Raw genomic sequence first — 12961 nt, forward strand, 5'->3', positions numbered from 1 at the left:
TATTCGTATATAATAGTCAATGTTATTTTAAAATATTTTCGTTCTTCGTTGAGAGGGATACCAAACCCAATCAAAACACACCTTATACTGACCGACTGTCAAGAAAGAATACTAGCAATAGCTAAGGAATTGTTGAGAGCATCAATTGAAACTTTTAAAATAGAGCAGAGGAACTAACAGTTCGAAAGTTTTTGCTGAAAAACCACCTTTTCCGCCCCAGAAGGCTTAATTTAAAGACTTTTGGTTCGAAAAAGATTTCAGTATGTAAAAAAAATCTTCAAATCTGACTGTTTAATTACAAATGTGATGTTTTTTTTCAGAAAAAGGATACAAAAGTCCGATTTTCTTAAAATTGAGCGTTCTCACCTACAAATTCAACAGATCAAAAAAGTTACCTGTTTTCGAAGTAAGTCGGAACCCAATTCGACACGTATAAAAATACTTGGGGAATACTTTAGGGTTGATCCTGGTGCGTTTCACACTCCTAGTCTGCATACTTTATTTCTTTCTTTCTCTTCAACTTTTTTAAATATATAAACGCATAAAATGCTATTGAGATAGTGGAAGCAAAAAATTAAAACATTACCCGGGGTATGTGGACAAAATCGGATATCTATATGGAATTTGACCGTGTGACCTAGGTCTGTATAGAATAATGTGTGATATTATAGAGTGATAAAAGTCTCTTTATAAACGCCAACAGGAATGGGCCACTTTCTCTCAGCTCTAACGGTCCAGCGAAGGTTTCTTTGTGGTTCAAAGTTAAGGTTTGGTCAACATTTGGTCATTTCAAAGTTGATCCACCAGTTTCATCCAATTTAAAATTTTTAGTTTGGACAATTCTTTGTCTGGAAACAACAGAATTCTTTAAATATGCATGTCCTACTTAAGATTTTACGGAGTTTGTAAAATCGAAGAATTTAACATATCTCATTAGCGTTTTGGCTGTGGTTGGGTGGGATAAGAGTTGAAGCTGATTAGGAAAGAGTTCAGAGAAAATATTTTGTGTCTTACAGCTTTGGATCTATTTGAAATAAAATTTGTATAAAGTTTATTAAGAGAGCTTGTACTTCAAATTTATTTAGTGATAAATGAATTTGGGTGTTGTGATTAGAAAAGTTGATGCTTTAATATATGAACATGGAATGAGGCCAAGTGCAGTACCTTAGATGACGGAAAAACAAGCTTCTAGAATTAAATCAGTAAAATGAGCTAATTTTTCTTTCATGCAAAATATTGCTTCATTTAATAATGATCAAAATCTCTCGTTTTCGAGAAAGTACCCATAAATTCGGCAACAATATTTTCGTCAGAGGACCCTTGAATTTCGAAACCAATTGTGTCCCGTTTGTTTTACAAGTTCAATGAAGTTTTGACAGAGTCACCTATATTTTGACAGGGTTTGTTGTTGTCGCTCGAAAATATCTACAAGCTTACAAGATATTTAACGGTTCGCGGTAACGAGCTGTAGTATAGAGAGACCCAGCTCAATAGTTATCAAAACTTTAAAAAACGAAATTTTGATATCAATATATACATCAAAAGAACTAGATTCTAACTTTGATTTTAAATATTTCTGATTATTCAGTATATAAAAGGGGCTGTCGCCCTCTTCGACACCCCGCTCTTTACACCAAAGTTTGACTCTTTCTCACAACTCTACGTTTTAAAATAACAAATACTTTAGCGCAAAAAGTGGTTGAGGAGGGGATTCCCTCTTTCATATAAAAAATAATTTCTGGTCGTTTTAAGTTGTAATGTCACTCTTTAATTTCAGTTAAAAAAAACTTGTGTCTTTTTGTTTTATTTCTCAAAACAAATGAATCAAAACAGTTCGCGGTAACAAACTATAGCGAGAAGAGACCCAGTTCAATAGTAACTGACACTCTAAAAAGGAGTTCTGATGCTAAGAGATACATCAAAATAATCAGTATTTTTATGCTGATTTTTAATCTACAAGCTTCATGAAGTTTTGTCATATCCATCCAACATTGCTAAGAGCCTGAAAAAATTACCTTTTTTCAAATAAGGAGGAAATACCCACTAAAAAGCTTGATGAAAACCCCACAATCAGATCCAGCGTACTAGAGAACCCTAGTGCAGAGATTTCAAGCTCCTATCTGCAAAAATGTGGAATACCGTATTTTTGCCAGATGAAAGATCATTGACGCGTGTTTATTATTTATTTTCTTAGGGGCGGTCACATCGACCCAGTAGTCCTAAAATGTCAATGGCTCATTTCAAAGAAAATTAAAAGTTCTTTTGCCCTTTTTAAGTGACCGCAAAAGTTCTTAGCGTAAACAGTTTAGTATTGACTAGGGAGAGAACTCCCTCATATAAGTGATAAGAACATACGAATATAGAAATTTGTTACGTAAGTTAATTCAAAAGCTAAGCATATTTATTACCAATCAGTCTATCCACCAATCTTTATCCTGATTCATCCACTCTAAATTTTTCCAAGATTTTCCCCTCTAACTCCCCGCAATGTCAAAGGTCTGGTCGGGATTTCAAATAAGAGCTCTGAGACATGAATTCCTTCTAGATATCAAATTTCATTAAGATCTGATAACCTATTCGTAAGATAAAAATACCCCAATTTTCCTGTTTTCCAAGAATTCGATTTCCCCCTCTAACTCCCCCAAATGTCACAGAATCTTTTCAGAATTTAAAATTAGAGCTTTCAAGTACAAAATCCTTCTAAATATCAAATTTCATTAAAAATTGGTCACCCTTTCCTAAGGTACAAATACCTCAATTTTCGAAATTACCTCCCCCCCCAAACTCGATCAAAGAGTCCAGATGTGGTCCTGTTATGTCAGTCACGCATCTTAGACAGGTTATTTTTCCCATCCATTTTCATCCTGATCTCACCGCTTTAAGTATTTTCTAAGATTTCCGGTCCCCGAAACTGCCCCTCCCCCCAATTATGCTGGATCCTGTTGAGATTAAAAATAAGAAATCTGAGATACGAGGTTCTTCTAAAGAGGAAGTTTCATGAAGATCCGATTAGTTCTTCGTAAGTTAAAAATACGTCATTTTTTCTAATTTTTCAGAATTAACCCCCACCCTAATAGAGCAGATGCTTCTAACGCTTACATTTCACTGAGGTTCGATCACCCGTTCATAAGTTAGAAATACCTCAATTTTTCAGACACTCCCCCCCCCCCAACTACGCCAAAGAAAGCAGATCCGTTCCGGTTATGTCTATTATGTATCTTGGACTTGTTCTTATTTTCCCCACCAAGTTTTATCCCGATCCCTCCACTCTAAGTGTTTTCTAAGTTTTAGGTTTCCCCCTCCCGACTCCCCCAATGTCACCAGATCCGCTCGGGATTTAAACTAAGAGCTCTGAGACACAATATCTTTCTAAATGTCAAATTTTATTGTGATCCAATAACCTATTCGTAAGTTGAAAATATCTCATTTTTTCTAATTTTTCGGAATTAACCCCCCTCCAACTATCCAAAACAGAAGTTATCCGTTCTGATTATCTCAATCATGTATCTAGGACTTGTGCTTATTTCTCCATTAAGTTTCATCCCGATCCCTCCACTCTAGGTGTTTTCCAAGTTTCAAGTTTTCCCCGTCCCAACTCCCCCTCCACAGATGTCACAATATTCAGGCGGAATTTGAAATAACAGCTATTAGACACAATATCCTTCCAAACATCAAGTTTCATTAAGATCCCATCACCCGTTCGTAAGTTAAAAATACTTCATTTTTTCCGAATTAACCGACCCCCACGCCCTCCAGATGGTCAAATCGGAAAAAAAACTATTTTTGATTTAATCTGGTTTGGTCCCTGATACGCCTGCCAAATTTCCTCTTTCTAGCTTACCTGGAAGTGCCTAAAGTAGCAAAACCGGGACCGACAGGCCGACAGACAGACCGACAGAATTTGCGATTGCTATATGAAACTTGGTTAATACCAAGTGCCATAAAAAACCATTTTTTAAAGCTGTTTTCCAGCTTTGCTATAAATATATCCATATTGGATATATTTGCTATAAATATATCCAGCTTGCTATAAATATAATGCTATAAAACACTTCATTTTGGTGTTTTAATTTTCACCAAAGTTAATATGTGAGTAGTTTTTAAGTTACTAATTACAAATATGAACCTGGAATTTTGTCCCTGCTTGAGCGTCGTCAGATAAAACACCCTGCTTGAGCGTCGTCAGATAAAACACCCTGCAAAAGTCATGTCTCATAAATGTCTTACCTGACCTCTTTAATTATCAATCTAGGCTTAACATTGCAGTGGTACTAGATTTTCCTCTAAGTCTGTTTTATTATGTTTTCAGACCAGTTTTCTGACTTTAGTAATTAATATATACAAGTACTTGAATGAAGCCATACCCCTACTCATCCACCCAATTACATAGGTCAAACAGCATAGCCATACAACTTCAACCACAATGAATAACCTGTAGACTGGCACTTGTGTCGTAATTAAGTAAAAGTAGTCATATACCAAATAATTACAACTATAAATCAAACAAATAATTCAAAGGTGATCATCTAACACAAGGGCTCATCACAAGAATACAAACATGCCTATTGGGTTTTGGCACTTTAAATTCACTACCTAGGCAAAATATGCGTGCCTAAAATAAGCTCCCTATGGTATGCTCATGCTTGTTATCACCGACAAAATATATGAATACTTATAAACAAATAAAAAAACAACCAGATATCTCCTGAACTAACCGGTCCTACCGTGGTTTTGGCCCTCGTGTATTTGTGTTAAACTGATTGATCCTACATCTATACCTTTTATATTTATACTGAACGTTTGTTAAGAATCAAAATCAAACAATCTAAATCGAAAGTCACCATTGCCCTTTCTGTTCAACTCTCATGAACATTTCAAAACCGTTACTTTGTTCAAACTAGTCAAAAGTTCTAATACCTATGCCTTCAAGGATACTATGCCCCCTTCCCAGTCCCAGGGTAAAAATTGTAAATTACGATATTTGCCCGTTCTTCACATGCAGAAATTCGACATTAGCAAAAAAAAAAGAATTTGGAAATTCTAATAGTATTAATGTGAAACTGTGGAGAATTTTGAGGGTTATGTTAAACTAAATCAAAAGCAGCCAAGCAACCGTTGTCCCTTTACTCAACTCTCATGGACATTTCAAAATTACCATTTTCTTCAAACTAGTACAAATACTTAATGACTATGCCTCCAAGAAAACTATGCCCCGACCCCTACCCACCCCTCTAGCCCAGGGTAAGAATAGTAAATTATCCTACTTGCTTGTTGTTCACATGCAGAACTTTGTCACTAGGAAAAAGAGATTTGTTTCCTTTTACGTGTAATCGTAAATGCTAAAGGTATTAAGATAAAACTATGGAGAACGTTGAGGGTTATGTTAGAATACTTTATAAGGCGCTATATGCATTCAGTTAATGTTTAGTTTACGTAATAGTTTGCATAGATATGCATTGTTTGATAAACTATATGTATAATTTATGAAAAAGCAGGACTTACAATATCTTCTAGAACTGCTGAGTGTATTAAGTTGAAACTTTCTGGGCATATTGAGGGGATTATTGGAGAGTGATAGAAGGAGAATCAGCCCCCTCCTCTTTTTATATTCCCCTTCCCTCCATACGATTGAAATTTGAAAAAGGCAATTTTGTTCAATGTAGTTAAGAGGTACAGGAACTATGCCACAGGGAAACCCATACCTCTTTTGCCGAACAGCTCTGGGACAAGGATTGTAAATTATACAATTTGTCTATTCTTCACAGGCAGAATTTATCATTAGATAGGGGAGTATATCTGGTTCTTGGTGCGTTTGATAAAGCTTAAGGTACTAAGGTGAAAGTTTGAGGAATGTTGAGGGATATATTAGACTAAATCAAAAGCCACTATTGCCCCTTTACTCAACTCTAATGGAAATTTCCAAATTGTCATTTTGTTACAACAAGTAGAAAGGTCAAGTGGCTAAGCCACCATAGATACCATGCCCAGCCTCAGGGTAAAAAATTGTAAATTATGAAATTCGCCTGCTGTTCAAATTCAGAAATTTGTCATTAAGAAAAAGAAAACTGTTTGTTTTTTAATGCATTCGAAAATACTAAAGATATTAAGGTGAAACTTTGGAAAATGTTGAGGGATATATTAGACTAAATCAAAAGCCACTATTGCCCCTTTACTCAACTCTAATGGAAATTTCCAAATTGTCATTTTGTTACAACAAGTAGAAAGGTCAAGTGGCTAAGCCACCAATGATACCATGCCCAGCCCCAGGGTAAAAAATTGTAAATGATGAAATTTGCCTGTTGTTCAAATTCAGAAATTTGTCATTAAAAAAAAGAAAATTGTTTGTTTTTTAATACATTCGAAAATACTAAAGATATTAAGGTGTAACTTTGGAAAATGTTGAGGAGTATGTAGAAACTAAATTAAAAGGTATTATATGCATCCAGCTTGTCAAGATCTGCATTATCTTAGGAATATCTGAGCGTATTAAGGGGGAACTTTCAGGAAATATTGAGGGGAGTGTTGAAGAGTGATAAACGGGAAGTCAGGCCCTCCCCTTTTACATATTCCTTTCTGTCAACACCATCAAAATTTGCAAAGGTGATTGTGTTCAATATAGTCAAAAGATCTAGGAACTATACATCAGGGGAAGCCATATTCTCTTGCCACCTAGCTTTGGGTTATGAGTTACAAACTGTGTAATTTGCACATTCTTTATATGCAGGATTAATCATTGAAAAAAGGATGGATGTGTGACTCTAGGTTTGTTCAAAAATGCCTATGGTACTAATGTGTAACTTTGTGGAATGTTGAGGGTTATATTAAACAAAATCAAAGCCACTACATGCATCAATTTTATTATCACCAAAAAATAAGGGCTAGATTACAGTGAAATTTGAGCGAGTATGATTCTCTATATGGAAACGCAATAAAACACCACCCCTTTCCCTCTTAAAAAACCACATCGCTGATAAATTAATCAGATTCTCTCGTATCAATAATGCGTTTATTGTGAAATTCATGTTCCCTATTAAAGTGCTTTGAAGCTTACTCTGACTTGGACTTGGAATCCAAGTCTTGGAGCACTATTAGCGCTGTCAGATATTTGTGTAAGCTTTAATGATACTTTCCGTCTGGTAAAGGGTTACTTTTAAGCAAACAGCTGAATGGAGCGAGTGCTAGTTAATTGAAAAAAGGCTCGCTTCTAATAACTGCCTTATACAGTGAATTATCAATTGTCTATTTAAACCAAATTGCTTCTTCACGTTAAATGGTTACATAATTGTAATTAATCTACTGGTTCAATAAAGGTGCAGGTGATATTTTTCTACAGTAAATAAAACTTAGATAAAACCAGGAACATTTGATTAAAATTATAGATTGTTATGTGACGCCCCTCCCTTGTAAATAAGGTCAGATTTAACCCCATTTTACCGACTGAAATTTTGTTGATTGTGTTGCTTTTTCTTCTAGGGTGGTCTATTTATTGTGCCTATTTCTCATAGAAAACTGGTTTGTATAAGCGAATGCCTAGGATTGTTGCCTAAATAAGCAAAACTTCGTAAAATTCTAGTTTAGCTACTTTTTTGCTCTCTTGAAAAAGGGTTCGGCTGGGTAAATGAGACCGGGTTTAAAGAGTAAACAATGTCCATAGAGGGTATTTTGACGCACCAAGCAGGCCTATATTATCTACCTTAAGGAAAATAAGTGTGAATAAGGGTACTTGGGTGCGAACAAAACTCTGTACTCTCAATCCACAGCCGTATTTTGTCTGGATTTCGAATTCTTGTCTTAGAATTGAGGCACTTTGGCCTCAGTAAAATTCTCTGGGAGTGGAATGATTGAAAATACCTAAAATAACCGTTGAAACCTATTTTCTTTGTTTTGTTTTTTTAAAGATTGCTTTTCTTTTTTAATTTTTTCTGCGTGAACCGTGATAGCTACTTCGAAAGCTAAAAATTTAAGCTGGAGAAGGAAAAGGTTATAACATTGATATAAAGGGGGCGGGGTGCAATAGGAGCGAGTCAAATTTAATCGGGCTCAAGTTTAAATTAGGCTCAAGTCAGTTGGAAAAAAAAACCATTTAGTTTTATTACAAGAATTTTGATGATGCGCTTGGGGGTATGGACTACTAGAAGTAGAACTAATAGGAAACTATGATTTTCACCCATTTACGTCATGAAAAACAAAAAATTGTTTTTTATTTACGGATGATTATGACAATCATATCTACATCATACATGATGTACATCATTCTACAATCATATCTAGTGCCCAAGATGCAGACCCATCGAGACTTGCAGACGTGAATGCTGCACCTATGCATGGCGAAATTGCCGGCCCTTCCATGGCCCCACAACGAAGCGGTAAGAATGCCGTCCCTTCGACTCTCATACAAGATGAGAATGCAGGGCCTACAAGACTTTTGCCACCTCCGCAAGGCTCATCAATATTGCCAGCCGTCACGTAGGTAAATTATTAACGGTTTTCGTAAAGCTTAATTTTTTGGCAGTAAACATCTTAAAGTTTTTTGGCATGCTGAAACAACAAAGATGTCGAGGATTTTTGTGTGCTATCTCTGAAGGGACGGTTTAATGCTATGGCCCATCCTAAAAAAACATTTCATTTCAGCTAAATAAAAGAACCCTCTCGATAGTTTTGAAGGGGCTTTGAGGGCTTTAATTTCCCCAAAGAAATAGATAAAATAAGAGATTCTTTTAGGCTTAATCAAGGGAAAATAGTTAGGATCATTCTGCTACAAAAATAATGAATTACAATAGACAACTGTACTTAAGAACTATTTTATCTTTTTAAGGTTTATCATACTACTGGTGCTGGTGAAACAAGGAGCATCCATGGCAATAGCCCCTGTAAAAATAGCACCTATAGTGGTACACAATCGAACTGAGAGTCGTTATTGCAACTTTATTGAGATCGAAGATAACCTCCCGTAATTAAAATGCAAATATAGAGTTCCTACAGATACGTATTTGGATAATACAAATATTTTATCAATATCAGATGGGAAACTTGGGAAGTAGACTTCAGATAAAAATATATCTAGTATACAGCTGACTAAGCTGAGATTGTCAAAGTGTGACATCACTTATATTCAGGAATAACCATTTTTAACCACTCCAAATATTGATACGCTGTATTTGTCTGGAAATAACTTAAAAGCCATCTCCGAGTTTACTTTTCAATCTTTACAAAGGCTTAAATTGCTCATGGTGCGCGACAATGCTATTTCAATTATTGTAGAAAATGCTTTTGCTTCAAACCAAGTGCTAGCATATCAAGATGTTTCTAATAATTTACCTTATAAAATACCTAAAAACTTACCCACTAGTATCCTACAGCTATACCTACACAATAACAGTATTAGTAGAAGTGATGACACAGGGTCATTATCACAGCTTACAGAGCTTGACTTTTGTTTTAATGATATACAGTCCATAGAGGTTGCATTGACATATCCCTCATTCGAAGAATTTTTCATGTCCTCTAGATATCTAGAATATCCCTGCAAACTTATTGAAAACAGCATTCTTGGAAACACTTCTGACTTCACGATTCAAGGTTTTGGCTTCAATATATCTCTATCGTCGATCTGTTACGTGTTTATTGAATTGCTGTGTGAAAGATAGTGAAAGTTAGCAATAAAAGATTACAACCTTCAGGATCTAAATGTACCTCCTGAATTAGTAGATTTATTATTGCTAAGAGTTTCGATTGATCTATGGACCATCGGTTTGAAGCCCTATGGAAGATTAAGCTCTATAGTCCTCACAGGAAGTAGATCGATTGCTTTTTGTATTGAAACAAATTCTAACGAACGAGCAGATGTGAAGACACTGATCTTACGGGATTGTGATATTAGAAATTTGACTTGGTTAAAGAATAGTCGAAAAGAGAACTTTCTTGCTCGTGATAATGGTGAAAATTAACTAAGTTGTGATTTTGGGATTCTGCTATTATTTATAATTCTTCAAAAAAGAAAAGAAAATTTTGCGATGGCCAACAGTTTATTTACATTTATGATGATAGCAAGTAATTAAATACCAACTTTCAAGAAAAAGAAAAGAAATATTGGATGACGGCCAGCATTTTCTTTTTACTAGAATTCTGAATTTAGTAATTTTTTTCATCCCTAATAACTTTAAATACTTACGCAAAAACTAACTGCTTGTCTATGTGGGTGTAAGCGGTCCATGGTGGGGGTATATGGGTCAGCCGATGCCTCAGTCCTCTGAAGTCACATTTATGTATTTGACAACCCCAAGGAGAATGAGAAGGGAGTAAACATAAACGTCAACGAGTAAACCACCTATCAACGTTACAATTATTGACTGAACTAACCGAAAACAAAGAAACTGGTCACTTTTTTCCTTTTTTTTACCAGATACACTCAGCATTAAAATATGATGTTTTATTTATTTCATCATTAGCAGCCTTTTTATTTCAAATTACATTTAAAAATAATTATTATCAAAGCCAATTATAAGGATAAGTGTAATATAATGGAAATTCTCAGGCCTTAAAAATTCTGACAACTCGGACAACAGTCTTACTGCAAATCGGGCATTTATTCCATTTGCCAGCACATTCAACAAATGATATCACGTGTCCATATTCCAGGATAAAACAATTCATGGGGCGTTGTCACATAGTATAAGGAGTTCTTCTTTGGCTGTATCATCTGAATCTATGTGGACAGAAAAAAAAAATTAACTATCTTCTAGACCCCCTCATTCACGAGTAGATATTACAAGATGAATTTAAGAGACTCAGTTAAAAAAAACAAAAAAAAAAACAGAGTAACATTGAGAATTAGAAACAAAACAAAAAGAGTTAAATGCTTTTAAAAGCATAAGAAAAATCCGACAAGGTTGGGCAATGGGGATATTCTTTCACTTAGGGTGTACTTTCGTACGACTAAGGGTAGCCAAGCTTGTGATTAATGAGTATAAAAATAATAGCATTTTCCAACTTATTAAAATAGAAGCAAACTACAATAAAAATAAACTAAATGTTATAGAAAAACAACTAGTTCCTTCGAACGGGCCAAAAGAGATGGTACCAGCTTGTTTTTATCTAGATTTTCACGCAAAGTTTGATTGATCAAAATCAGGGCTATTTTCCACTCTATCTTTTTAAGAGCTAGTTAAAAAAAAACAAATTTCCACAAATATGTTTCTCAGAAAAAAGGAAAGAGCTCCATTAAGCCAAAAGTTTTTTGAAACAAAGTCAAATTTTCAAGCGTAAAATTACCACAAATCACTATCAATAAATAAATGAAACTGAAAGCGAACAGGAACGTATTTTGTTTCGAGTAAAGTGCAAAATATGTTTTGATATTGAGAATGCATGGAGGGGCCTATACATCAGCCCTACATATTTTAATGCCTTGTTCGTAGTTTGGGTTGCCATTTGTATGTAGGAGAAACTTTTTGAACAATTTTTAATCCTGACACAAACAGTATTTTTGAATTTAATTTAATAACTCCGTAAGTTGAACCCCCCCCCCCCCCAAAAAAAAAGGTTAATATCATTCCATATAAATTCATCTTCGACAACCCGTGTTACGTAGACTCCTTATTTACTTAGATTGTAAAAGGAGAAGTAGGAAGAGCAGTAGCCCTAGGAGCTTCAACTTAATACTCCCAATCGTTCTTGATACGTTGCTGAGGCGTCTTATTAGAAACCATAAAGACAATACCTTTTGATTTAGTTTAAAGCTACAAGTCGCTTTAAAGAATAATGGGCCAAGTGCTGAGTTGTGGGGAGTTGAAATACCCAATATCCCTAATGATTTAGTTGCTGGACCGTTCTACTATGCTGAACAGAATGGCTGTCTCAAAAATTTGACTGGATATGTTTTGAAAATGAATGTGCTTGAGAAAAATGCTTTCAAAGCTCTTCAAAACCTCACGTGACCGCTCCTTCAATAAAAACCTTATATGTCCCTGGGGTATAACTTACAACCCTTATCTCTCGACTCTGGGGGATTCTGTCAACCCCAAAGACCTTGTTATATGATCTTTGGAGCATTTATGAGCAAGTGGCTATCTCCAAATTTCTATTTTATGCATTTGGGGACAATGCTACGTAGGAAGGAGGGGGGTTCTGGCTACCAAATATCACTTTGACGCTTAAATAGGCCACTAGAATATCTGACATTCAATCCATTGATCCTCTTACAGAGTTTATGCCCCCACCCTTCCCTTAAAAGCCGGATATGTAATCGTGGAATAACTTACAGTCCCTGCACTGAGGGCTTCGGAAGGGGGGGTCATCCTCTTAGACATAATTTCCAGACCTTTCAACTGCAGTGAAGAAAATTACTATTTCAAAATTTTGATTAGACGTCTTTTGAGAATTGATGTGCTTGGGGGGGGGGGTCTTGTTGCCCTCCAATAACTTTTGATCACTGAGAAGAAAAGTCTTTTTCGAAGTTTCTACGACAACAAAAGATCATCTCAAAATTTATATCAGATGGATCTTAGGAAATACGAGTTGTGAGGGGGGGATATCCATCCTCTGATAACTTTGAATATTAAAGAGGAAGTAGAATTTCTGGTTATCAATTCAAGATGAGCCCCCTCTAAAGTTTTTATGACCAATCTTTTTACAAAAACCGTGCATGTCCCCAGGGAAAAACTTAGAGCCCTTGCCCCGAGGGTTCTTTGTTTAAGGGAGGGGGGAATCATCCTCAAAGATGTAATGTCCAGACCTTTTAACTACATTGAACAAAATAGATAACTTCGAAGACCACACTGCCTTTCCATGACGAAAGTAAAACAGTTCAAAATAGGGATGAAGCCTTTTTATTGACAGTGAATAGATATAAAATTATTTAACTGGAAATTTCGAACACATATACAGTGTTCATCATCAGCAGTAAAACTGAAAGACATGAATGAAAATAAACACAATTTATACCTAATAAACTAATTACATA

At 35.4% G+C, this 12961-nt stretch overlaps 1 long non-coding RNA gene across 1 annotated transcript in view; it reads left to right on the plus strand.

The window, feature by feature from the left end:
- LOC136035422 (uncharacterized) overlaps nt 1–10856 on the plus strand; it is a 30006-nt gene extending 19150 nt beyond the window's left edge. The window contains exon 2 of the long non-coding RNA XR_010619419.1: nt 8816–10856. This is a non-coding gene — a long non-coding RNA (uncharacterized LOC136035422). The remainder of the gene's footprint in view (nt 1–8815) is intronic.
- Nucleotides 10857–12961: the final 2105 nt, after the last annotated feature.

Source organism: Artemia franciscana, chromosome 14 (genome assembly GCF_032884065.1).
Source record: "Artemia franciscana chromosome 14, ASM3288406v1, whole genome shotgun sequence".
NCBI lineage: Eukaryota > Metazoa > Arthropoda > Branchiopoda > Anostraca > Artemiidae > Artemia > Artemia franciscana.